We start from the raw sequence: 27,333 nt of genomic DNA on the forward strand, positions 1-27,333 counted from the left end.
AAAGGTGAAGGGATAAAGTATAAATTAGTTATTACAGAATAGTCGTGGGGGATATAGTACTGCATAGGGAATATAGTCAGTATTATTCTAATAACTATGTATGGTGTCAAATGTGTATGAGATTTATTGGGATGATCATTTAGAGAGTTACGTAATGTCTAATTACTGGGGTGTACACCTGAAACCAATATAATATTGTTTGTCAACTGTAATTGAAAAATAAAAAAACAATTATGATGTACAATTTGATGCTTCAATATATATAGTGAAGTAATCATCACAATCAAACTAACATATTAATCAAGCATATTACCACCAACTCATTAGTTAGCATTTTCTTTTTAAAAAATTTTTTATAAGAGTTTATTTAAGCTAAACTGATGACATATGCCAGATAGCAAGATTTCAAGTGCTCCAGTTACCATTTTCTTTAAAAAAAAATTTTGTGGTGAGAACATTTAAGTCTACCCATTTAGCAAATTTCAAGTATACAATACAGTATAGTTAATTATAGTCATATTACTATACATTTCCAGAACTTATTTATATTACATATCTGAAATTTTGAATCCCTTGGCCAACATTCCTCCCTTTCCCCCACACTCCAGCCCCTGGCAACCATCATTGTACTTTCTGCTTCTATGAGTTCAACATTCTAGTTTCCACATTTAGTGAGATTATGCAGTATTTGCCTTTCTGTGTCTGGTTTATTTCACTTAGCATAATGTACTTTGGGTTGATTCATGCTGTTTCAAGTGGCTGGATTTCATTTTTTATATTAGATATTTTTTTCTGGTTTCGTTGAGATATAATTATAATACAGCACAAATTTATGTTGAATGTATAAATTTAAGATGTACAGCATAATGATGTAAAAATGATTATCACAGTAAGTTTAGTTAACATTTATCACCTCATATAGTTACAAAAAAGGTTTTTTCCTTGTGATGAGAACTCTTGAGGATCAACTCTATTAGCAACTTCAGATATACCATAGAGCAGTTAAATATAGTCATTATGTTGCACATTACATCCCCAGCACTTAATTATCTTATACATGGAAGACTGTACCTCTTGACTACTTTCATCCAATACCCCACCCCACCCCCACCCACTCAATACTGTTTATTGTAAGCAAAATATACAGGGTGGGGCAAAAGTAGATTTACAGTTGTATGGAAAATAATACAATAATGAATAATAATACAAGGATAAACTGTGTTTTGTGTACTCACAACTCTAAATTGACTTTTGTCCCACTCTGTATAGTATCACAGATCTGAAATTCAGAAGCTTCAAAGGAATTGTCTTTTAAGGAGTTGTCCAGGTGCCCAAATAATAGCTGCAGCCAGGGTCAGCATCTGGAATTTGAAAAAGTATACTCCACATTCCTTGAACATCATTACCCTATACCCATCTTTTTTTTCCTGTCTACTGTTAAATTCTCTAGCTTCTTACTATTACTACTAGACCATTTAACACTTAACCTAGACTCTGCACTGATAATGCTAAAATAAAAACTCTTTCCCATAATACAGTACGAGATGTCCTGTGTAGGCATCCTGTCACCATAAAATACCTCCAGGTATCATATTCAAATGAAAATTTAATTTTATATCTCTAAGCTACAGGTGAAAGACTTGAGACTTCCCAAAAGTTACATAATAAATGGCAGAGGGAGGGAAGTTGGCAGGGCAGGGGAGAGCAACAGGGGAAAAGTGGGGCAACTGTGATAGAACAAGAATTTTTAAAAAAATGGCAGATAAGGTTTGTCTGATCACAAATTTTTGTGTGCTCCCCTCCCCCACACCGAGTTGGATTGCCTCTTTATTCAAACTCTGCTGTCTTAGAAGTCATAACCATTTGAAAAAAATGTTATCAGCTATATTTGGTTTGAAGTTGGCAGACTGATCACAGATCAACTGGAAGTACAGTATCTTCATTTCTTAATAATATAACAAATTTGGTCAAAACCTAACAATCTCTTCAAAATTTACCATGGATCAAAGATATAGACAAAAATGGGAAACACTGGTCAAGCTGAAAAAGAGCTGGTTTTTAGTCATTCAAGAATATAAGTTCTAGAAGCAATATATTTGTTTTGTGCTTCAAAAACTGTTCTATGCCTTATCTCAAAAAGAATTTTAGATAGCTAGCAAGGATGCATAAACTACAAGATATAAATTAGAAACAGGTGAGGAAAAGGGAAGATTTAAAAACAAAGAAGTGAGATTAAAATAAAAATGTATACATTTGAGCTTGTTATGACACAGGAGACAAATTTGGCCCTAAATGAAACTGAACTCTCCCCATCAAAACAAAACAAAACAATGAAGGTTCTGCTGCCTGTTGTCACAAAAGCCAAACTCATGAGGCAGGTGCTGGTGCAAAAGGAAAAAGGCTTCATTCAGGTGCTGCATGAAATGGGAGAATGGCGGACTCCAGTCTCAAAGCCCATCTCTTCTTTCTGCAATGAAAAAAGTCCAACCATCCTCAGCAAGATCAAGACAAAAGCCAGTGTCCAGAGTTCCTGCTCCATTTTAAAATACAGTTCTTTGGAGCCCACAGGTGGCTGCTAAGCAGTCTTAGTCCCCATCCAGGTAGCTTAGTTTGTTCCCGGCTGTTGTCCTTCTCATGCTCCCTCTAGGCTCCTGTGTGCAGAGCCTGCATGGTCACGGGCCACGTGGCGGTGAGGGCTGCACGGTCACACACTCCTGGGAGAGGGTGCGTGAATGCATTGGCGAGGGCATCATCAGGTGTGCAAGAGAGAGACTCCCTCCTGGAGAAGCCACGTGGCCCACACAAAAAAAAAAAAAAAAAAAAAGAAAGAAAAAAAATTAGGCGAGTGCACTGTGCTGTTTTGACTTCTGTGACATTTGTGTCTGACCTCCCCTAGTCCCCCCCAATCTGGTAAGGGTGGGAGGGCTTTTTTATCTATCCAATTATCTTGCTAGCTTTTGAAGCTCAGGCCCTATCCATTGATATTTCTAGTCTTCCCCACGCTCAGTCTAAGAACCTACCCCTACTGCCATCTTGGCCCATGGAGGAGACTCCCCAGCACTATAACTGACTGTTTTATGGTAACACTAAGATTTCTAAGGTCAACTTAAAAAGAGACACCTGAGTAGTTATGAGCCACCATTTGTGTACTATATATATATATATATATATATATTAAACTGGGACTTCCTCCCAAAATAAAAAATGTATGTTCTTATCCTATTTACAGTAATCGTAACTGACAACAAATGACATTTTATGAAGATATTTTATTATGCATCCCTCAATACAAGCTGATGATTCTACACAAAACAGCAATTCAGTACAAGCAATTCTATTTGAGGTTGATACAATGATTGGCTCTAATTTTCAGCTGATCTATTTGAATGGTAATGGTAGATTTTAGAACATAGTGGAGCAGGATAACAAACTCAAATAGGCTTAGTGGTGAGGAAATTAATGTAAGAGTGTCAAGTGGCCAAGTATAGAACAAAAGGAAATGATGAATAAATAAAACATTTTAAAACAATGTTCTGGAAAACTAAAGCCATCAGTTGAATTTGATTTCCAACTAAGTCACTGAGAGTAGGAAATAGCGTATCCATATAGCATGCTTACTAGATGTCTATGTAATCTGCATTCAGCATTCCGTAGACATTTAAACATTAACCAGGTCTCCATGTTTTCAGCTAATTCTTGCTTGTGTTTGTCACTATGTTGAAAATGTTTAGGAAGTTTTCCAATTAAATTTGAACAATTTCCAAATTAATTCTCAACTTTTGTAAGTAGCTCATTTTTTTGAACAATAATCATTACTCAAATTTTCCTCTGATGCTGGCTTTCGGAGAAATGCTTTTTCTTGAAAGAGCTGTTAAAAATAGCTTATCCAATCAGAGGCTATATTAGTAAAAGCATAAGATTTGAAGCAAGGGAGCTGCCAGTTGAAGGGAGACAGCATTCTCACTTTACATTGGGCTGGTCAGACTCCATCTAGTGCAGCTCAGTGGGGGTGTCTCTGTTATTAACGGGAGACACTGACAAAGCATAGGGCCCCAAATGGCAACACTGTCATTTCCCAGAATTTCCAGGTTTCTCCTCTTTTTAAGGGAAATGTTCAGGTTCCTGCACCTCCCCCATTCCCCTTTATCAACTGTCAAAAGTTGGCTTGGCTTCAGAGACATCATCCAACAATTCCAGACCTCTCTCCTTTAGATGTACCTGTGTTCGCATAGCTCTAGTACTGGACGAGGTGTCCTTCTTCCTGCTCAAGATACATTCCTCCACAAAATGTCACCTCTTCTGTCTTCTCAGGCATCCTGTTTCATTATTTATTTACATCTTCAACTCTCCCTTTCTCCAGGCACTTTTCTGTGGACAAAGAAAAAGGTCAAATCTCCTTGATCTTTAAATAAACCAGACCTACCCTTCCCACTTCAGTTTCTACACTATCTCTCCTCTACTCTTCACAGCTTCTGAAGAGGGAGCCTCCAGGCATGTCTTCCTTACCCATTTCCAATCTTGACTCAACAATCTCTGGCAATCTAGATTCTGGACCCTTCACTATGAAACAGCTCTTGCCCAATGACTTCCTAGTTGCTTCATCCAAAGAACAATTTTATCTTATCACTGGAGCATTTGTGGCTACTGACTTATTTTAAAACTCTCTTCTCAGTTTCTGGGATAGTGCTATTTCTTGATTTTCCTCTAACATGTCTGGACATTCACTCTCAATCAATACTATAAGCTCTTCAATCACCCCTTAATGTTGGCTCTCTATACATATCCATGGTGGCTTCAATTAACACCTGTCCATGAATACCAAATCTGCAGCTCGAGACCAGTTCTAAACTCCTGATAGGACTATTCAAGGGCCTAGCCTTTCTCAAACTCAACATGGCTACAATTGAACTTACTCGTACCCATCCATTCTTCCTATGAACCAATGTCATCACCTTCCACTCATTCATCTCCGTCATTTAAGAATTATTTATGACACCTCCTCTTCCTTTCCTCCTACATCTACATTAAATTGATCATAAAGTTCTAATTCTCTCTTGAGTCAGTTTTCTTCTCCCGTATATCACTGCCTCATTTAGGACATTTCCCAACAGTAACACACCAACAGCATCCTAACTGGTTTCTTACCTTCTCTCTTGCCCACTTTATCTATACTACTGCCAGAGAGATTTTACCAAGTTGAAAGTTTAATTGTGCAGCATACTTTCAATAGTTCTCCATTACCTGCATGACACATCTTTAATTATTTAGCATGGTTTCCAAGGACATTCATATTTTAGCTTTCCTGAAAGTAGCCAGTCTGAACAACTGAAGTACCCTGAATGCACCATGCTCTCTCACCTCTTTTCCTGAATTAGGTGTGCCCTTTTCAACCCCACTACTTAGTCCTGCACCACTGAGTTCAGATGTGGCCGCCTGCAGGGTATTTCCCTAGCCTCTCTAGCTAAGATTAGGTATTTCTCTGGTATATTCCCATAGCACACTCTGTGTTTACTTCTTTTAGGGCGTTCATATAACTCTGCGACTGCTAATTTATGAACCAGTTTCCCTTTTTAAGTACAAGGATATTAATAATAACTAGAATTTGTTGAAAGCTGTATATCAGGCCTTGTATTAAGTGCTTTGCATGCATTATCCATTTAATCCTCACAATTCTAGGAAGTAGGTACTAATACTACCCTCAATTCCCAGGGGAGGAAACTGAACTTAAGAGAGGTTAAGCAACTTCCTCAATGTTGCAGAATTATATCCTAACCTTTTTGAGGGCAAGGATCATGCACTAATTGTCTATGAAGAGAACTTGATGGTGTATGGTAGTCCTGTAACTGATGTTTATGAGTTAAATAAATGAAGAAGACAAAACTATAACCAACAAATAGAAATTATATATAAGTGGACTTTAGTTTAGTGTAAAAAGGACTTTATATTAGCTAGAACTGTCCAATGGAAAGGATCACTCAAAAGATAGTTACATGCGGCACTAAACCATACTGAAGAGTACTTGTGCATTTGCATTTTTCCTCCTTCTAACGGCTATATTTTACTCTACTTCCATTCCAATCTAGTCAAGAACTAGAAATGCTCAGCAAATGTTCATTGACTTAATTGAACTGAATTTAAAGGCCCTAAAAAACAAAAAGTGTTTATTTACCTTTAATATAGTCTACTGGAAATTTAACTCCCATTGTTCTTTATTTCTCCCCCTTATTCTGCATTTTCTTTCCAAGGAGCTTTGAGAGTAAAGAGAGGACAGGAAAAGAATTTAGAGACTTCATTTGTTGTTTGTAAAATTCCACCACGCTATAAGCCCTGCGAGGGCTGGAACATATTTTATTGTCATATCCTTAGCCTAGGATGTAACAGCTGTTTTAATGTTTGTTGGATAAAACACACACACACACAACAGCTGTTTAATACTTGTTGGATAAAACACACATACACACAAACACACACACACACCAGTGCGCTCTTTCCTCCTAGATGGGTATTATGGAATCATATGCCATATAAAGAATTTCTGCATTAGATGGGACAATGGACCAGATTAGTATTGGAATACTGGAAAAATAGTTAAATTATATATTTTGGATTCCCAAAGTGAGATAAGTAGAGAAGGGAAGATATGAGAAAAGCACTACATCACCATCATCATTTCCAAGACTGAGGCAAGATTCAGAGTAGTAAAAATTTCCCTCAATTATCCACAGATAGGTAATAAAAATACAGTGGGCTGCATGACCTCTGAGGTCCATGCCAAATTTAATTTTTATTTATTGATCCTAAATACTGAATTTAGAGGTTGTATTTCAAGACACTAATAGCTAGATCTAGAATTCATCTATTAAACACTATTGTGGGCACTGAGGATACAGTTGTGTATCTACCAAAAGAAACAAGGAAATTCTTAACCTAATGGAATTTACATTCTAATGGAGTGTGGGTGTGGGAGAAAAGAGAAACAAGATATTTTAGGAAGTGCACCAAAAAGGTAGCGAGAGGCCAGGAAGTGGCAAAATTAATAGGACAGCATTACAGAGGTTGTATTTTGCACATAAACTACTAAAATTTTCTCTTAGATATATCATCACTTTTTCCTTTTTAAAAATCTTAAATCTGTGAAGAAGCATGTCGATTTTTAATTAATTAATTATCCCCACCTAAGGACATTTTTTCATTGCTTTTAAAGAGAGGAAGAGGAAGAGGGAAGGAGAGAGAGGGAGGGAGGGAGGGAGAAACAGGCATCTATGTGAGAGAGAAACATCAATTGCTGACTTCTTGTATGGACCCTGACCAGGGACCAAACCTGCAACCTGGGTATGTGTCATGACTGGGAAAATAACCGTGACCCTTTGGTCTACGGGACAACGCTCCAAGCAACTGAGCCATACCAGCTAGTGTGTATATGTCAATTTTATCATCTAATTTTCTTTCCTGACTTTATCTCTCTCAAGTCTATTGTCAAGCTCTTCTAACTCTTCACTAGTCTTCCCCTCCCCATTCCTTCAATAAACCAGAATACAGTAGTCCCTTTCTATATTGTGGTTCACTTATAGCGGCCTCACTGTATTGCGGGATTTTTAAACATATTATATTTAATTATTTATTGCGGATTTTTTGCTATGTCGCGGGATTTTGTGGTACTGTATGCGTATGTTGTTAAAGTTACATAGGTTTAAGAGTCTAGAATAAATGTAAGGTTTCTGCTTTGTGGGGGAGGGAGGGTCTAGAACGTAATACCTGCGATAAGTGGGGGAATACCGTAATGTCTTTTCATATTTACCAAATAGTCTTCATCTCATTTAACATATCCTGATTTTCCTTTTCCTCCATAAAGTTTTTCCTAACCTAGTATAAATAATGTTACATATTCCATATTAGCAATTTTACAATTACAGCCAAGATTTGAAACCTAAGTCATAAAACAGCAAAATATGTAGCAAAGGATTATAACTGAATGTTATGTTATATTTAAATTGGTTTACCAATATTTATTTTTCTCTTCAGTTTCAATTCAAGACCTTGAGAATCAGCCTATTTTTTGAGCTATGTTCTCTGCTTTCTAACACAGGCCTAGTTAACATTTGATTTCTTGACAGGTTCTGATCCAAATGATAGAGATAATTTGTCTGCCTTTGTGGAGTCAATACATGGGAATCACATACAAACACCTGTGTTTATATTTGCTCTCAAAGAATGATAAAACCAAAATTTGCTTTTAAAAATACAGTTCTTAAATACTTATTCCTAGGAAAGGAGTATTTTTAAAAGTCCATCGAGGCTGTATGTTCTTTTCTTTTTTTAAGGTTTTATTTATTTATTTTTAGAGGGCAAGGAAGGGAGAAAGAGAGGGAGAGACATCAGTGTGTTGTTGCCTCTCAACACCCACCCCCCCTGCAATCTGGGGAACCTGGTACACAACCCAGGCATGTGCCCTGACTGGGAATCAAACATGTGACCCTTTGGTTTGCAGACTGGTGCTCAATCCACTGAGCCACACCAGCCAGGGCTATATGTTCTTTATGATGACTTTACGTATATCTTTTGACTTAAACTCTAGAATGTACTTTCAGCAGTTATCATTTCAAACTTATACAGCACCTTGTACCTAGGGTCCTCAATCTATGATTCTGTAGAAAATCCTTTCCCTGTTTAAAAGACAAATGAAATAGAAACATAAAATTGCTTGCTCAATATTTTAAAGTAGCCCTGACTGGGTAGCTCAGTTGGTTAGAGTCATCCTGATAAACCAAGGTTATGGGTTTGATTCCTGGTTGGGGCAAATACAAGAATCAACCAATGAATACATAAATAATTGGAAAAAATCAATGTTTCTCTCTCTCCTTTTCCCTCCCTCTCTCTCTAAAAATCAGTAAATAAAATTTAGGAAAATAATAATAAAATAAACTGGAGCTAGTAAGATCCAGAACTCCTATTTTAGTTTTAGACTATTCTTGTATATTTAAATACTTACTATTGTTAGAATTATTGTTATAATAATTACAAGAGAAAGCATTTAAGCTCTAGGGTTTGATCATATTGAAAGAAACATGAATTTGTTCACTTTATGCAAGAAGCATGAGGAATATCCATGTTTAATATAATATTTCCTTTTAACTGTAACAAATGACTATGCTGGAAAAATAATTATTTTATAGTGCTGGGTCTCAGAGAACATTAATTTCATGTCAAATAAGATAATTTTAACTTTTTAGAGATGATTTACTCATTTATGAGTGTCCGAATGAAATCTCATACATGAGTGTGCCTGGCATAGGGCAGGCACCCTGCACATGGTTAGATCTGAATCCAGTAAGAGAATTCATGTGATCCAGAATTTCCTCTGCTTAAATACCTGATGCCATGACTGCATAAGGAAGTAGTAAGAGTGAGCTATTAAACCAATGCTATTCATCAAATACATCAAATGATATTCAGGTCTTCCAAGTAATGAAATAGGAAAAAGAATGAGGAGGATCCAAGATGGAAGCTACGGTCACCTCCTCCCAGTGCCAAATTGGATTTACAGCCAAATTATAGAGCAGTCAACCTGAATGACCAACTGAAAGACAGCTGAACAGAAGTATTATATCCAAAGATTTATAGAAGCAGCTACACAGACTGGTAAGAAGGTCAGAGCTGTGAACAGGGCTGGGGCCTGCACCCAGGTGGAGTCTGGAAGCTGAAGGGATATTATCACCTGCAAAAGTCCTTTTGAGGAGTGTGGGGTCTAACCAGGGCCAGAAAGTCAAGGCTGTATAGCATCTGGCAGTGAAAATCAGCGGGGACTGTCTGCTGGAAAGAGGCGGGAGTCTAATAGAATCCCAGGTGCTCTCCTAAAGGACCAATGCACAGGATCGCACTCTTGGGCTTTGGTAGAGGGAAGGCGACTCGGGGCATAAAGAAGCCATAAAAAGATCTAGATGGCATGGCTCCAAAGAGATATCTGGAGGGTCGGTTACTGAGGTCCCAGAGTTGAGTCAACATGCACACTGCCCTCAATTGCTGTTATCCAGAATTGGGGCACTCCTATTCTTAGAGCACCAGCTCAGGCAGTGCACTAACCCAGTTCTCCAGCTACTGGGGATACCACCCTGCCAAGCTTGAGTCCAGCAGAAGGGACTGTTGGCTGCACCCAAAAGGGACCCAAGATGTCCTCTTTTTCTGGAGTAACTATAGGCAGACTCTCAGATGGTCACTGAACTGTGTGGCTTTGGAAAGGAGTCCAATCGTTCCCTTTTCCCATGGGTTGAGCAGGAGCCACCTTCAAAGGAAGACTCCCTCTTCAGGGTCTCTGGCAGAGACACTCCAGAGCTAAGGAAAGGCATGCAGCTTGCTCCCCCGCCCCAGGCCTGAACCACCCCCAGTGGAGGGCTGTCTTGATACACATTCCCAAATTTCCCTGGCCCCGTCCTGCTGAGCTGTTCCAGGGTGGGGGAAGGGGGTACACCTCAGAGCTAGAATCTTCTGCATGACCTTCTCCGAGCCGCCCATCAGGGTCTCTACTGGCGCAGTTGCAGAGCTAGAAGGAGGTGTGCAGATTGCTCTCCTCCTACAGGCCAGCACTACCCCAAACGAAAAGCTGCCTTGATCTATTTTTATTTTTTAAAATATTTTATTTATTTATAGAGAAAGGAGAAGGGAGGGAGAGAGGAAAGAAACATAGATGTTGAGGAACATCGACTGGTTCCTTCTCGTGTGCCCCCAAATGGCGACCAAACCCGCAACCCAGGCATGTGCCCGAGCCAGGAATAGAACCGGGGACTTTCACTTTGCAGGATGATGCCCAACCAACGGAGCCACATGGGTCAGGGATTGATCTATTTTTATAAGTCTTGCTGGGCTCAGTTCTGTGGTGGGGAAGCAGCTCTGCTCAGACTGGGGACGTTCAAAGTTCATCTCCCTTAGAGGCTTTTCAGTCTGGGGCTCAATCAGGCATGGCTACAGAGCTAAGGGGAGGAGTGCAGCTTGTCCACCTTCCGTGACCCAGCCAGTGCCACACCTTAGAGGAGGCTTTCATGATCTGTTTGCCCAAGTCCCAGCAGCCCCATCCTGCCAAGCTTGCTCCTGCAGTGGGGCAGCTGGCTGCACCTAACCTTAACCTGAGCTGCATTCCTCCTAGGGGAGCAGGAGTTGGAGGCTATAGCAAAAACTGAGTGGTATGGCTCTGGAGTAGGGGCCACATTCTCCCTACTGACTGCATGACAATGTGGCCTCTAAGTAGGGGACTCATTAGCCCCACCCTCCTGAGGTTTAGCCATGTTGAAGGGTCAGTGGAGCATAGCCAGCTCGGGCCAACTCTACAGCATTTCTTTATAAGACTCTGGAGGAAGTCCAGACAACCTCAGGGTGTGGGGCATAGAGTAAACCAATAGGTGAAGGCCAACCTCAGGGAGCTTTGGACTTTTACTGCTCTGCCTTCAGCTCAGTGCTTCGGAAAGCTGATCTTGGTATCTTCCCACATACCCAGGCCCAGTAGATGCACCCGCAAGTAGTGAATAGCATGGTAGCTCCAGACAGGTAGCCCAAGGTCAGTTATACACAATATCTGACATTGATCTGCACCAGAGCCCTGGCTAAGGGGGTCAAAAAGCATCATAACCAGCGTTGGGCTTCAAACCACACCGGAGCTCAATCCAGCTAGCCACACAAATGGCACAGCCAAAGTGGGACTCTGGCAGACACCAGACCCTGCCAAGAACAACTTTGCCTTGGGGGCCAGCCCCTGAACAGCGACTCCTACACAGTGAATGAGGTCTATCCATATAGTCAGCCTACCTGAGAGTTAACCCTACCTACAAAACTGTCCAACAGCACTCAGGACTCAAATACAAAAGGAGGGAGCACATAACCCACACAAAAATCATTTCTGGAGCACCAAGCTCAGGTGATCTGGAAGAGACTGTGCCACTGAGACCTACGAGGAACCTGTATCAGAAAGCCCTCATAACAAGTTTAGGAGTCAGAAGATCTACCTAATACACAGAAACAAACAAAAACAGACAAAATAAGAGACAAAGAAATATGCCCCAAATGAAAGTACAAGATAAATCACCAGAAAAAGAATGTGCAGAGTTTAAAATGGTTATAAGAATGCTCAAAGGCCTTAGGGGAAGAATGGATGAATCCCAGTGAGAACTTAAGAGAGATAGTAAGTATTAAAAAGAAAATAGAAACCATAAAAAAGAACCAGTCATAAATTAAGAATACAATATCTGAAATGAAGAATACATTAGAAGGAATCAACAGCGTCTCAGATGAAGCAGAGGATCAAATCAGCAATTTAGAGCACAAGGTAACAGTAAGCACCCAAGCAGAGCATCAGAGAGAGAGAGAGAGAGAGAGAGAGAGAGAGAGAGAGAGAGAGAGAGAGAGAGAGAGAGAGAGAGAATAAGAGTGCTGAGGAAGCAGGATTACTAGAGTTGACCCATGTAGAATTTGGTTGAGTCTTGGAAGTCAGTCTAGTTCTCACAGTTGTATTTCTGCACTATTTCTCAATCCCATCCTCTCCCCTCTCATTCTATTAATAAAGCCCTCACTTTCTGTCTCTTGTTATGTTGTGATAGTGGTTTATCTATATTCCTTAGTACGTCACCTCCTGTTCTCAACCTATGTCAAGGCAACTGTTTTCACCAGTTGTGCACAAGTAATAATTTAAAAAGTCAAACATATGTTTAAAAAGCCAAATCTGTGTCTACCTATAATTAGCTATAATTTTCTTTCTTGTATTCCCACATGCTTGAACTGAATGAAAATCACTGCAGAAAAAGTTAGGGCCTAGGAATTGTATGTATCATTGCATACGAGACATATGTACATCTATCATTTATATGGCAAAAGAAATACAGTGGCTGAGACTATAGCCTTCAGGAAATAAGTCCAAATTCAGTAACATCATAGATGCCTCTTCCGGGCTCCCACAATGTAGCTTTCTGGCCTCTATTATTTTTCATCCCCACTTCCTGTAAAATGGGCTCATCCACAGTGGGGTAGTCGTCATTGCCAAAACATACCACACCCTTTCATACCCCTGAGCCTTTTAATACCCTAACCTTACCTTTCCCATTACTGACTATGAACATTCTTATTTTAAGATACACTCAAATACCCACTATTGTATAAAACTCTCAGACTTCCCCAGGCACTGCCAACACCTCCATCATACTCCCTGATCATACTGTAGTACAATTATTTCTATGTCCATTGCTCCTTCCCATTACTCATAAACTCCAACACTTTAAAAAAGATCCTGCACATTCTTCAAATAGCTTTTGGGCTCAGCACAAGTTGCCTGGCTGATAGCTTTCAATCAATGGTAGTTTGAAAGGAGACAGAAGAAAACAGCTACAACAAAACATCTGGTTTTAAAGGTCATAAGGAATTCTCCTGTTATTTATGAGATAAGTCATTCATTTAGGCTACTCCATGAATATCTATTTTAAAAGGCCTTCAAGGCAGAAAATCTTAAAATTTTTATTAGTAATACTTTTCTGTATCAGATAGCCCTTATTCAAGTTCTTTCTAACATGGGAAATTCTTACCAAATTCTGCAAAAAAGATGCCTAAGTTGTCAAAATAGAAATTTCACACTACTTATTAAGCATTCTCTAAAAAAATTATAATCCAATTAAGACCTGTTTTTGCTAGACATTCCAATTGTGTCTATCTTGAGACAGATTTAACAACTGGATAATGTTCTTTCCTGTGTTCTCTTTTTTAAAATTCAAATTAATTTGTTCATATATTTTTCCTTTTCCTATTTGCTCCTGAAACTATATTATGACTATACTCTTTAATATGAATTAGATCTCCAACTGAAATATACAAAATTTTTGAGCACTTTCAAAGCCCATAAATCTCCAAGGAACCCCAAATTTCCCTTCCCCATAATACAGAAGGTGCACTAGACACACTATAAATACACATTACATTTTGTAACTAAGACCTTCCAAAATATCCTCCCTTCATTGGTGTAAAGGCTTATTACTACTTGCACAGAAATGAATTCCCTTCATTTTGGTATATGTATACTTAATACTCTTTAGCACCCAGGAAATCCTCAAGAACTCTAAGGAGCCTCCAGCATATGAGGCAGGAAATCTAATGGAAAACACTTAAACTGAAGGATCTATGAATTCTGGGAAGCTATATGGACTCCAGATTGGAATGGGAACATAAATAGACAACTTGTCTTCTTGGGAAGTAGGAGTTAAGAAGGAAGATATAAAACAAGTTTCAGATTCCTAGAGGAGTAAATGTTAGGGTGAAATGAAATGAAGGTGCCAGTGAATTTTCTGATTTCTGTAGCTAGCAATATGGAAGTGCTTCAAAGTTTATGAACAGATCTCATATATGGTTAGGTCTACATCTCTTCAACAGACAAAAATAGCTGGTTACCATCCTAAACATAAAATTACAAAATAGAACATTTAAAGAAATCCTAGCCCTTGCTGGTGTGACTCAGTGGATTGAGCATCAGCCTATGAACCAAAAGATCGCTAGTTCAATCCCTGGTCAGGGCACATGCCTGGGTTGCAGGCCAGGTCCCCTGCTGCATCGATGTTTCTCTCAGACATCGATGTTTCTCCCCCTCTCTTTTACCCTCCCTCCCCTCTCTCTAAATATAAATAAATAAAACCTTTTAAAAAAAATAAATTCCAGTTCTTCTAAATATCGTCGTCGTCGGCAGCCGTCCGTCTCGAGAGACGATGGTGTAGCTTCTTAAGAGTCTATCTGCACCGCCGAGAATGGTTGTGCAGTCCGACTCGGGAGTGACACGGTATCTGTCTCCTCCCGTGTTGAATCGACATCTTACGATGACGCTGGAGTGTCCTCTCCAGTGAAGCTGAAGCTACAGAGCCTGGGCAGGGTGATATGGAGGGTCTGCTGTTGCCCATGCAGCAGACCCCCCCTCTCTTCGCAGCTGAAGGATCCAAGGGAAAGACGGAGTCAATACAGCTTGGCTTCAGGTGCGCCGCAGGAGTTGCCGGTGTTGACTACAACGTCAAAACGCCTTAGGGACTTCGGCTCCGGATTTTCTGTCGGGGTTTACTCCCTTAGCCTTTCCCCTGAAGAGGTATGCCGCAAGGCAGCGGAGGTTTTTTGGAGTCAGAGTTTTCCTTCTCTGATGTGCCCTGACTGGAAGATCGAACCAGCGACACTTAGCTCGCAGGCCAACGCTCAAGCCACTGAGCCAAACCAGCCAGGGGGTCTTCTAAATATAGAAAATAAATAACACATAAGAAACACACAAGTTATTGTATAATAATTAACTTCAGCAAATCAGAAGCTTAATTAGGCTCCCACTGAAAAAGAGATTTTCAAGAGTTATTAGATTTGCCCTGACTGGTATGACTCAGTTGGGATTCATTCTGCAAAGTGAAAGGTTGCGGGTTCAATTACTGAACAGGGCCAGGCAGGGTGTGTACGAGAGGCAACCAATCGGTGTTTTTCACATGGATGTTTCTCCACCTTTCTTTCTCCCTCACTTCCCAGCTCTCTAAAAATAAATAACTAAAATCTTTTTAAAAAGTTATTAGATTTATATTAATTTGTTCAATATATACTGTGAATTATATTGGTCATATGTGATATGAATTTACAAAGAATGGGTAGGGGCCCTTGCCCTCTAGGAGCTGACATGCTAGTATAGGATTGGGCACTTTTTTTTTTTTCATTTTAATGGGAATTATTTAATCATTAAAGTTTTTTTTAATGTATTTTTTATTGTTTTTCTATTACAGCTGTCTTTGGATTGGGCACTTTTTGTTTCAGACATAAGAGATTCAACTTTTAACACTATAGATGTGCAAAAGTAGGTTTACAGTTGTAATACAACTAATAAATTATACAAGACTAAACTCTGTGTTTCACATACTCACAACTGCAAACCCACTTTTGGCCACCCCTGTATTTAGATCAGCACTTTCAAGTATTTTCCATTGGAAGACCAATCCTATCAAAGACCAGGTATGTTTGGAAAATAGCATATAGCCAGAGGATAACACAGAAAGGCACTAAAGGCTCTGAGAAATCTTGTAGAATTTTAACTTTGCTTAACTTGGTTACTTTTCAAAATTACATAACTACATTTTTTTTTTTTTAAATCTTGACACCTATATACAGATCATGGCACACTTTAGCTAATGCTGATTTGGGCACGTAGTTTTATAAATGTATTCTTACATGTTTCAAAGGTAAGGAAAACAAACTTTTAACACTTTTCACATTTTCAGAAAATACATGAAAGCAAGTTTCCAAATTATTGGGAAAGTATTACAAAAATAATTAGAGAGATGGGGTTAAGTGACTGGGGGAGAATCACAAATAGAATAGCTTTCCCAAACCACACACACAAAAAAACTATTTGTAATTGTAAATAATGCTAAAAAACAGATGATTTACATATATGACCCTTTTACTAAACATCTACTCTTGTGCATAACATTTTAAAACATATCTTAACCTGCAATAAATTTTACTTATAGTCTTAATTACATGTAGAGGTGAGACACTACGTGCTCCACATTCCATTTGTTAACACTCATTATCTTTCAACACTTTTATGAATTTTAAGTTTGTACCCGCTCTTCTCTCTTGATAAGAGCTAATGGAATTCCAGTATTTAGGCACTTCTAATTGCAGGTTAAAATTTTTTTTTTTTAGCAAGATTAAAAGGGGAAAATGTAACCTCGTCCCTATTGCTGCTGAAAAGCGAGAATTCTATTCTGTATCATAAAACTGCCCTTGCAAATATTATTTCAAAAAAAGTAGTCTTGCTAGACAAAAGGATTTCAGTGTTGCTAAATCCTGCGAAAATAACTTTTATAGTCTGTAATTCTGATTGGTTGTCTATGTAATAATCTGTAGCCTTGTTAATATTTAAAATAACATTCTATTTCTGAAAGTTTCTATGCAAATTTATTTAAGCTGAGGGAAAAATCATTGGCAGGTCTCTTTTCTTGCATATACATGGTCCCACACAAACATCTTTCTTATTTAAAGGAAAAATTCGGACTATCTCATCTTGTTTAAATTATTAATAGGTGCTATGACAAAAACAAAACAAACACCGTGTAAAATATTGAGGGAACTGGCAGCTCAGAGAAAAAATAAATTGGTCTCTGGTATACAGTCTTTTCAACACAGGAAGTAAAAAGTTTCTCCATAATTCTTCCAAGGTGGAAGATTATATTTTTACTTCTCAAAAGTCATAACCAATTCTCCTCAAGCTTTTGGGTAGTTCTTGCAGAAAATTATAAAAACAATAAGGGTTCATTCCTTCTGGAAGAGCTAAATAACTCGTAGTCCTTACAGTCTCTTGAGCTGTGGCTATTACAAAATGTTAATCTTACTAAACTAAGACTGCGGCGATTTCTTGTTCAACAGGCATTGCTCCTCTTATCTTTATTAACCAACTCATTTCCCTTCTAACTCACTTAGATGTTATTCTTTTTTAAGATGAGGACACAAACTAAAGAAAATTTTTAGAATAAATTAAATAAAATCATCCCACAAGGAAGCCTTCTGCAAATATTCAGGTTAATATTATTAATGATTTTCAACCTTTTTCATCTCATGGCATACATAAATTAATTACTAAAATTCTGCAGCACACCAAAAAAGAAAAATATGTATTTTTCGCTGAACTGACAAAAAGTAAGTGTAATTTTGATTTCCAAAAATAAAAAATAGTAATTACTTAAGCTTTTTACTCCAAAGTGACTTTAAAAAAATCAGGTGCCTATAGTTGTTTATAGGGATTGCCGGTACAAGAATTAACCAATCAGATGCAACCTTATTAGGCAACATGACCAATAAGGTGCAACTCTATTACATGACCTATATATTTATGGTTCAAGAAAGGGCATTCACATCAGATGGCTGTTGTTGTGTTGGCTGTTGTCATTTTTTTATTTGACAATTTGACAATCTAAGAGAAAAGAGGCCAGTGCTGCTAAGTAGTCAGGTATTACATGTTTTAAAAATTCCTGCGGAACACAAGTGTGCCGCAGCTTACATATGTTTTGAAAATTGCTTTTATATGTTTTGTTCATAGAATATGTTTTAGTGATTATGTGTACCTTTGCAGGATAGAAACATACTTACATGCAAGAGCTGGCATAATGACTGTTGGCAAAGGTCTTTATTGCTAAAACCACACAAGACCACATTTTGTCTATTGATAATAACCAGGGAATATACTTTTTAAGACAGATTGTAAAAGGATTTTATACTTGTAAAGTCCTACAGACTTTTCAGTCTTTCCTGTTCCTCCACCTGGAAACAATAGGGACAATGTAACATCTACATGGGATTCTAATGCATCAGTTACAGGATGACAATCCAACCAAGCCACACCAGCCAGAGCAAGACTACTGAACTTTTAATGCAGATCTACTTGCTGAAAATCTTTTTGCAAGGAACCTATTTAGTCACTTTTCCTCTTAGGAAAGATAGCCTTACTTGAGATTTACCAGTCAACACAAGAGAGCAACTGCTAGTCTCTCATCAAAGAAGACTGGCAAATGATCACCACTAGAATGACAAGTGTACGACATTGAGCAAGCACTGTGAAGGTTATTACTTGCTAGACTACCTTTCCTGACCCTTCTGGTTTTGTTAGAGTCTCAATTATAAGGTGAGGAGCACCTATTACTAAAGACTGAGTAAAACTAACCTTACGAAATATACTGGACCTGTATATAGTTATTACTCTTATATTCTTTGCTATGGTAACTCAAAAGATATACAATATATTTCTTAACTGTAGGTTTGTTCCCAATTACCACAAATGCTCATGGAGAAACTCCTTTAGCATTGTCTTTTGCCTAGATATGTGCAATGTTTGGATAGCTGGAAGTAAAAAAAATCATTTTTAATGTTCAGAGTATGGCTCTGGTTTATTATGAAAAAATTTGTGGGAAAATATGGAGGTATCTGCCTTTCATTTAGTGGTTGATGCCCCTGAATTATTATATTATGTTGATGGGAAGTGAGCTATACCAAAAAAAAAAAAAAAAAGCTACCTGGTACTTTGATTCTGCATTAACTTATGACTTTAGGAAAGAGAGTATGGTAACTTGCAAAGACACCCTTTTCATCTGTTAAGCTCATATGCATACATGGCCATACACATTTGGCCTGGCTTCATATCTTCCAATATGTCCCAAGGGGAAATAGTTATATCTGTGAAGCAAAATAGTTTAGGGAAATAATATTCCCAAGTGAGGTTATACACAATCTCAGAAAGATAAAAAACTATTAAAATAAGGTAACAATAAGACTACTTCTCTAAATCTGCTGAGAGGACGGCCATTGTACTAAAGTCCTATGGAATCACGTGGCTCAGATTTCATCTTAGCCAGCAAAGAAAGGGTGTGTGCTCTCACTACTAAGGAATGATGTCCCTGTTTCTGACAATTACAGCTATGTCAGAAACAATTTGCCAAGTTGCACTAGACTGAGAGCCAGGGCCTATTTACATGGGCTGGTAGCCTTTTATAGGACATTTAGCAGTTATAAAAGAGTACAAGGTATTGAAGTGAGACCAAAAAAAAAAAAGTTAGCCATATGTAGCAGTAATATTTATAAATACTTAAGTTGTAGCCTTAAAAGATTCATTTCAAATGTTCTCACCTGGTTGCTAAACAAGTAATGCACATTGGCAAAGAAAGTCTAAGAAGTGATAAGGGAGTTCCTGGAGATTCTAATTTAAGATAAAGTATTGCCTAAGCAGACCCAAACCTCGTTTTTGAGCTCAGTTTTCCCAATAATTCCCTAAAGAAAGGCCTTTTAGTTTATTCTACTATAATCCTATTTTTATTTTCCTTACTTTCTGTCACTTTCACTGATCAATGACTTGTTTAAACTTTTATATACTATTTAAATAACAAATGATTCAAATAAATTTATGGTTTTATGCATATCTGATTAGCAACTATGATTCTGGAAATTGGATTTTATTAGCAAAGCAGAAGGTATGTTTAGTAGAAAAAGCACTAATTTGTAAGCCAGGAGGCCTACTATAAAATGTTTACCTTTTAAGAATGAGTTCAATGTATAACATAAATCAAGTGCATCAGCCGAATTATTGGCGTCTGAGTAAAACACATGTTCTCTCTCAAATATGCAATTTTTTTTTGGTCCAGTGGGGAGTGGGCCAAAATCTTAATGTTAACATATATGTAAAATATGAACAAGTGCTAACTTTCCCTTCCTTCAAACAATGCACAGAATTGTGGATTTTAAATATAGTTATGCATATAGGAATTCACATATGAAAAAAGGGCACAGAAATAATGTATTAATAATCTCCATTGATCAGCTTGTAATGTGCATGTTTTAAAACTGAAGTAGTTAGCTTTCTTTTTTAAAATAAAAGGCTATGCTGAAGTGCAGTCTGATGTAATATCCTTTGAATTTCAATGATCATACATTGGGCCCCCAAATAAGCTACAGGAACCTGCTGTGAGATAAAGCAGCCCTGCTGACAGATCTCTACAAAAGCAAGGTCTGGGTTAATTCCTAGGTACATTCCACAGAAGCTGCAGCAGAGCAAGCAGCACAAATAGGAAGATGGCAGTGTGTCCTAAACACACCATTGGAAACATTCTGATCAGTGTCATCCATGAACACAAAGTACACACAAACTATGCACACAATGGTAATATATTCATATAAATCCCTAGGCATTCCCAATTAGTTAGCTGAAGAATTATATTCGGGGTCTATTTTTAATAAACTTAATCCCTTACTTGTATATTTTCAAGAGAGCAAATTGAAAAAGTTAAATGCAATTAAATTTTCTTATAAAATCTACTTAATTTTTTTGCTTTAGAAATAGAAATAGATTTTTGCTTCTTGTTTGCTAATTCTTAAAATTTGATGAACTAAAATGGTATTCCTCAACTAAAGTTTCAAGCCCAGAGGCCAACAACACACAAAATAAAAAGCAACACCTCAGGCCATTCTCCAAACTCATTAGCAAATAGAGCTTTAAGTTTTTGGGTACCACAGGGTCCTTTAAGATGCCCCCGCCTACTGAGACCGTCTCCCTAGAAAAGTGCATTAAACACATCTTGTTTCACAGGGTTTGTGAACTAAAACATCATATAAGTACACGAGTGGATTTATTTAGCTGGGAATAAACTTTCAAAAGTCTCTTTAGAAATGGATATTGAGACAAGGGTAGGTAAGGAAGGAGAGTATCTGCGGTGGGCACAAACCTACTCAGGATTGTGCAGTCTTGGTATTACTATTTATGGTGGTCCCAACTTTAATGGAGCAGAAAAACAGTTGAGGTTAGTAACGGTGGTATACAGGATAAATTCAATTCAGTGGAAAGAGAGCAAATTCCTGCATACTCTAAAGAGAGGGAAGCTTCTTTTCTATTTACAGAGGAACAGGAGGATATCATTTAACCCAATTAGCCCTGAGGAAATCTGTCTTTAAATGCAGCTGAAAGTAATAGACATTAGAAAGGGACCTAAGCTCATATTTACTTAGGCTATCAATAATCACTAATGGCTAACTGCTACTAATATTAGTATTGCTAAAAAGAGGAAAATTTGGTTATAAAAATGTAGCACATTACTCTAATTTTTTTTCACCTTTGTTTAAAATATCTGGAAGCCCTGTAGTTAATTGCAAAATGTTGTTATTTTGTACTGTTAAATAACTGTTTATCATATACATAATCATACAGTTTGTTCTAGATTGCTTTTAATTCACTTCTACATACTACAAATTTTGTTAAAGAACTATGTAACTCAAAAAAAAAAAAGGCTGCCACTGAACTATTGGATAGAATTTCCCTTAAAGTATAACAATAAGCTTCAACAATTTACACTGACCCTGACTGACTTTCAATTTTGATACTACATATGAATAGTTTGTGGTATGTTTTCAGAGAAAAACAACAGCTAAATAAATTCCTATTAAATCAATACTACTCTGACTCTTGTACAATAGTTATGAAGTTTTATGAAACCTAATTATTACAGTTTTGCATTTCAGCTTAATTCCTATTTTATTGTTTTGCCAACAAGACTGCCAACTCCTAAAGCTTTACAGCTATTCAAGAATTAATTCTGCATTAAATACAGAATTAGTGTGTCTTTGGGGTTTAATTTTTTTAATTAATAGTAAAATGCAATGTCAGAAGAGTCAATGTACCAAAAAATTGAAACAGAAGATCAAAATTCATGAAAACAATTCCTGTTTGTTTGCTCAGTGGTATATTTTTTTGCATTCACTGAACATCTCCTTACCTTTCCCATAATTAAAAAGTTAATTATTGGAATCAGAATTTTTGTGGATCTGAGTTTTCAAACAATATGATTTAAAAGCTGTTATTTTTTACAGCACTTTGAAAAACACTAACATTGATCTTAACAGTAATGTAACACTTTTGCACATAAATTTAATTGTCTCTATTCTAAATAAATTTTGAATTTAACTGTTAAAGATTCTGCTTATGTATTAAAAATTAAGAACCCTATAGTCTGAATATTATAATTTTTTAAAGCTAGCAGTTAAGAAAAATCTAGTACTGGAGTATAATTTCCTTGAGGGCCAGTCAACTCAATTTCGCCTCCCTCACTTTTTGCCCAAGGTAGGAATTATATAAATACAGAAGTGGGCAAAAGTAGGTTTACAGATATAATACAAACAAATACAATAATTAATAAAAAAATAAATGCTTTCTTGTTTTAGTATTTAGGTTTTCCTAGTTTTCAAAGTTATTAAATACTATAAACAAAGTATTAAGCTACTATAAACTGTGAAAATACTATAATGAGCATCTTTAGTTTGGGGCCTACTTTTCAGTGAGATGAAATAAATAAAAATGTACAAACGCAGCACCTTGAACCTGTAACAATTTAAAACATTCAGGATTATATAAGTGTCCTCAACACCTGATGAGACCAACTTCCAGTCAAAAGCACATCTAGGAATGATGCTCCAAATAATACTTGGTTAAGATTTAATTTTTTAGTTATTAAGTCTTATTAAAAATCTTAAGTGGTATTATCCTTCTTTTAAAAATAAATTGCACTGGATTTATGTACAAAGCATAATCTCCTCTGTATCTAGAAAAGAAAAAAACAAAAAAACCCAAAAAGCTTATGAGATGTTTTAGGGACCAATCAGAAGGTTAGCCTACATAAAAAAAGTACAGCAGTAAACACAGAAGACTAGTAAGTGGTAAAGTGTTCTTACCTTTCTTCTTAAAATTACTTAAAGAAATATAAATTGAAGTTCAATAACATTGTTCAATCATTCGTGTAAACTTTAATCTAAAATCCAAAAATTTACCCAATGAATTGACTTACTAGTTCCTCAATTAAGTTTTTTTCAGATGTTGTAATCATATCCTTGACATGCCTGATTTGAAATTTGGTATGTTTTAAGTTTACTTGTATGAGGGAAGTTTAAACATCACAATTTATTGATTAAATAATATTAAAACTGATGAGGATCAGAGATTTATAAAAAAATAACAGAAACTTCTAATTATGGAGTTCAGGGTTTGCAGTTACTATTAAAAAAGCTTTGCATTCTTCACATCAAAAGCCTTTGTCCACATTTCTCATCAGAACAGTAAACTACACAATTTGAGTTTTTCAACAATTTTCACTGTTATTGGTAATATTATTGAAATATTTTTCATTTGTGTTTGAAAATCATGAACTACATTTTGTTTCTATTTTATCAAATTAGAGAATATCTATTGTACAACTGTGGGACACCTCAATCATTTCTTTTCCAGGATCCACCTGCTCTATGCTGCCCACTACAGGAAATGCAATATGGCACAAAGAAATGTAATACTCTGCACTAGGGTTACTTTTTAGTGCAATTCCATAAACTATTCTCTGGGTACTAGGGTGCTAAGATAAAGTATTCTTGCAAGATACAGACAGATCAGTGGTAACCAAATTTATTAAATATAAAAGAACATCAGTAGAAACAGACATGACCAGAAACTATCTCGGTAATCCACAGCCAGGAGTAGCAACCAGGGTGTGGTAGAGGATGGGGCATGGAACTCAGTGATTGAGGCACAGTCAGCAGAAAGATACAGTTCTGCGTTAGAGAGGAAATATGAGGGTCAAAATCAACACAGAAAAAAAACCTCAAAAAAGGAAAAGGTCATATAAAAATACAAACGATTGCTTCAATGGAAAAAAAAAACACTTAAGTAAATTATTAGTGTAACTCATTTAAGTTTCATCAGATGAATTTCCTTTTTCCTTAAACCACTACTTTCCTCTTACAGGCAAATATCATTCATATTAAGCTTCCTTTCGCCTTACATTTTTCTAGGCTTGGGGAAGTTGAAACATGTAGTAATCTGACAAACATCAGTTATTTTTTCTTTGACTAGAGCATATCCAAATTGTTATGAATTTAAATTCTATCAGACATACTTTAGGAATCCATTTTTGTACATGGTAGCCTCTTCTGCAGAAAGCAAATTATTTTTTTCAGAGTCAATTCTCCAGTTACATATCACATCTTAAATTTTTAAGAAAGGCATGAAAACGTTAGTATCACACTCCAGGTCTTTTTCAGCCTTGCTACTTGTACTGAAAAGGAAAACACACTATTGTACATGCATGTGTGTATACACACAAACACATCAATATCAGTCAGTGGCTTAAAAGTGGCCAACTGCTCCTTGAAAAATAAAAATATAAAATGTCACCCTTCCATTCTACCCTTCGAATGAGAAATAAGATAAATCAGGTATGCCCACTGCGGAGTGGGATACTAGAAAAGACGTCTTAACGTCTAACCTGAGATATTAACATACAATCCCAGGTCCCGACTCGGGACGACCGAAATCTCAATGTACGAGCCTTCGTTCGCACTTCTGCCCCAACACCACCATCCACGGTCCGGGTCCGTGCTGCAACCACCCGGCACACCGGGTCTGCCCGATCCACTGGTCCACCCGCTCCGGGCAGCACGGCTCCCCGGCTCCCGGCCGACAGCCAGTTCCCGGAGCAGGGGCCTTCGGGGCTCCCAAAACCTACGACTCAGATGAGGATCACCGACAGGGCCGTGAACTCCGGCCTTTAAAAACTACCTAGAAGTCTCGCTGCACAAGTGGCGCGGTAGAGAACGCCGGCTGCGTTCCGCGTCGCCCGGTCTTCTCCCCTCAGAAAGGGCCGGGCGGCCCAGGCGACCCTCCGCGGCCTCGCGCTCAGCTCCCGGGACCGTGGAAGAGCAACCAAAGGCACCGAGACGCCGCGGCAAGTCCCCGGAGAAGTCAGCCGCAGCCTTCCCTTCTTCCCTCAGTTACAATTACCCTGGAGGCCTCTGGCGTTACCTTCGAGAAAATGGGAAAAAAGAGCGGGAAGATGGTGCTGGAAGTCAGACATTTTCCGTCGAGTGAGATCCCCTTGACTCCGTCCCTTAAACAGGTTTTTCAAACTCGGATGCATCCTCACCGGTTTTCCATCTTGACAGATCTCTCGCCTCCCACAAAATGGGGCAGAGGAGGTGGCCGCTGTCTCCTCTATGGGCGCCGCCATTTTGTGAGGCGGCGGAGGCGCGGCAGCAGAAGCCCAGGGTGTGTGTGTAATGGTTGAATAGAATGACCCCCTCTAGGGAATCCCCGGCGCTGACAGTTACGTAAGGGGCCGTGCTCAAGTGCGGCGTTTAGGGAATCCGCACAGCCAGGCCACGCAGCTCTGCGGCCCACATCTCCACCACCCCTTGGAGGACCGGTCGGGGCAGGGACAGAAGACCTGGTCTCCCCTCTACTCCGCCCCCCTGGCCTCCGGCACAGGCCGTCGTCTCCACTCCCCCGGCTGGGTCTCCGCCCCTCACAGCCTTCCGAGACAGTCACTGGCCTCTGCGTGTCAAGAACCTCCTAGCCACAGCCTTATTCCGACCCCACTTGAGACAAACTTTACTTGGGAAATAAATCCGTTTCCTAGAGTGAGCACCGGAAGCATGCTGGACGGTGTTACATAATTTTTTCACCAGCAAATAATGTTCCCATTGGAACCACTACCTGAAATAATCATCCATCCAGACCTTTACTAGCCTGTGACCTTGTGTTAGTGACTTTGCCCGTGATGGTCATCATTAAAATGGGACTAATGATAGGCTTCACGTATTGTGAAGCTTAATTAACAGTTTGTAGCTAAGGGCCAACATCAACACCCCATGCAAGTGCAAACTTAGTATTTGTTGAGATGTTGGGTCTCCCACTTAAGCAACATTTTTTTAACCTTCAAAAATATTTAAACGGGGATCGCATTTGAGAGAAAGCAAGGAAAAACACGGCTTTAGTCAATATTTGTTTTAAACGAATTTATTTTAAAGATACCTTAATATAAAAACATAAACGCTAATTATTGTCAAAGTTCAAAAGATTGCTTTCCAACCAGTTTAATTACCGTTTGTATAAATCAGTACAGCATGATCTAGTTGCATACATGAAACCAACCAAAGGCAAAATGAATTAAAGAGTATTACTTTATTTCTACAGAACTAGGACAGTTCACACTGTATTTAATTTATAGTTTGCTAAAGTTAGTTTGTGGATAATTCATGGAAAATGTGCTAACCAGACCCCAAAATACTAGCACAAGGCTCAAAAAAGCCGATTCCTTTAGACCTTAAAAAAAAAAAAAGGTAACAAATTGACTTTATTCCAATCTGTGAATGATGCGTAGCGTGAGGTGCTGCCCCTCTGAGGTTCGTTTTCCTCCCGAGCGCCACACCAGTTCTGTCGGGAGGGTGGGTGACTCCCTGGCAGCTCTCCCAACAGCCGGGCCAGGGACGCTAACATTGCCTCCACCCCTAACCCTGAAACAACCGGTAGTGGCCGTTTCCCCGCGCCGCCCCCCTTTCCGCCGGCTTTGTGTGCGTGTGAAATGTGCGGCACATTGCAGATGAACCCTAAACCCGGCGAGCCGAGTCTATTGTTCCCCGCGAGGAGCTGCCGGGGCGGTGTGGAGCCAGGCGCAGTGCCGCGGCCGGCCCTCGGGGGTCGCTGTGCAGCGCTGGCTGCCCAGCCGTGGCGGCGGCGCTGGCGGCAGCAGAGAGGGAGGCTGACAGAGAGGGAAGCAGGCGAGCAGCGCGTAGCGGCTCGGCTGCTGCCGGTGCCTGCTGCTCTGGACGCCCCGGCCTCGGCAGCCGAGGCCGCGCATGAATGTGTGCGAGGGCCCAGCGAAGCCGCGGCCGGAATACACGCTGTCGCCCAGCTTTCCACAAACCACCACACAGACCTCCCCCTCCCCACCCCCAGCCCCGCCTGCCCCAGCCCCGCCGCCGCCGCCGCCGCCGCCGCCGCCG

General features: G+C 38.8%; 1 long non-coding RNA gene across 2 annotated transcripts; it reads right to left on the reverse strand.

Moving 5' to 3' along the window:
- Positions 1–3,559: 3,559 nt before the first annotated feature.
- LOC150011636 (uncharacterized) lies at positions 3,560–25,790 on the reverse strand. Of its 2 annotated transcripts, none has more exons than XR_016510454.1 (3): positions 25,112–25,790; positions 6,170–6,248; positions 3,560–4,368 (listed from the first exon to the last, which is right to left on the reverse strand). It is a non-coding gene; the product is annotated as an uncharacterized LOC150011636 (long non-coding RNA). The 2 variants fall into 2 exon arrangements; XR_016510453.1 differs by having other exon boundaries at positions 25,355–25,778.
- Between the last annotated feature and the right edge of the window lie 1,543 nt (positions 25,791–27,333).

Source organism: Furipterus horrens, unplaced genomic scaffold (genome assembly GCF_987537825.1).
Source record: "Furipterus horrens unplaced genomic scaffold, mFurHor1.1.pri manual_scaffold_4, whole genome shotgun sequence".
In the NCBI taxonomy this organism is placed as follows: domain Eukaryota; kingdom Metazoa; phylum Chordata; class Mammalia; order Chiroptera; family Furipteridae; genus Furipterus; species Furipterus horrens.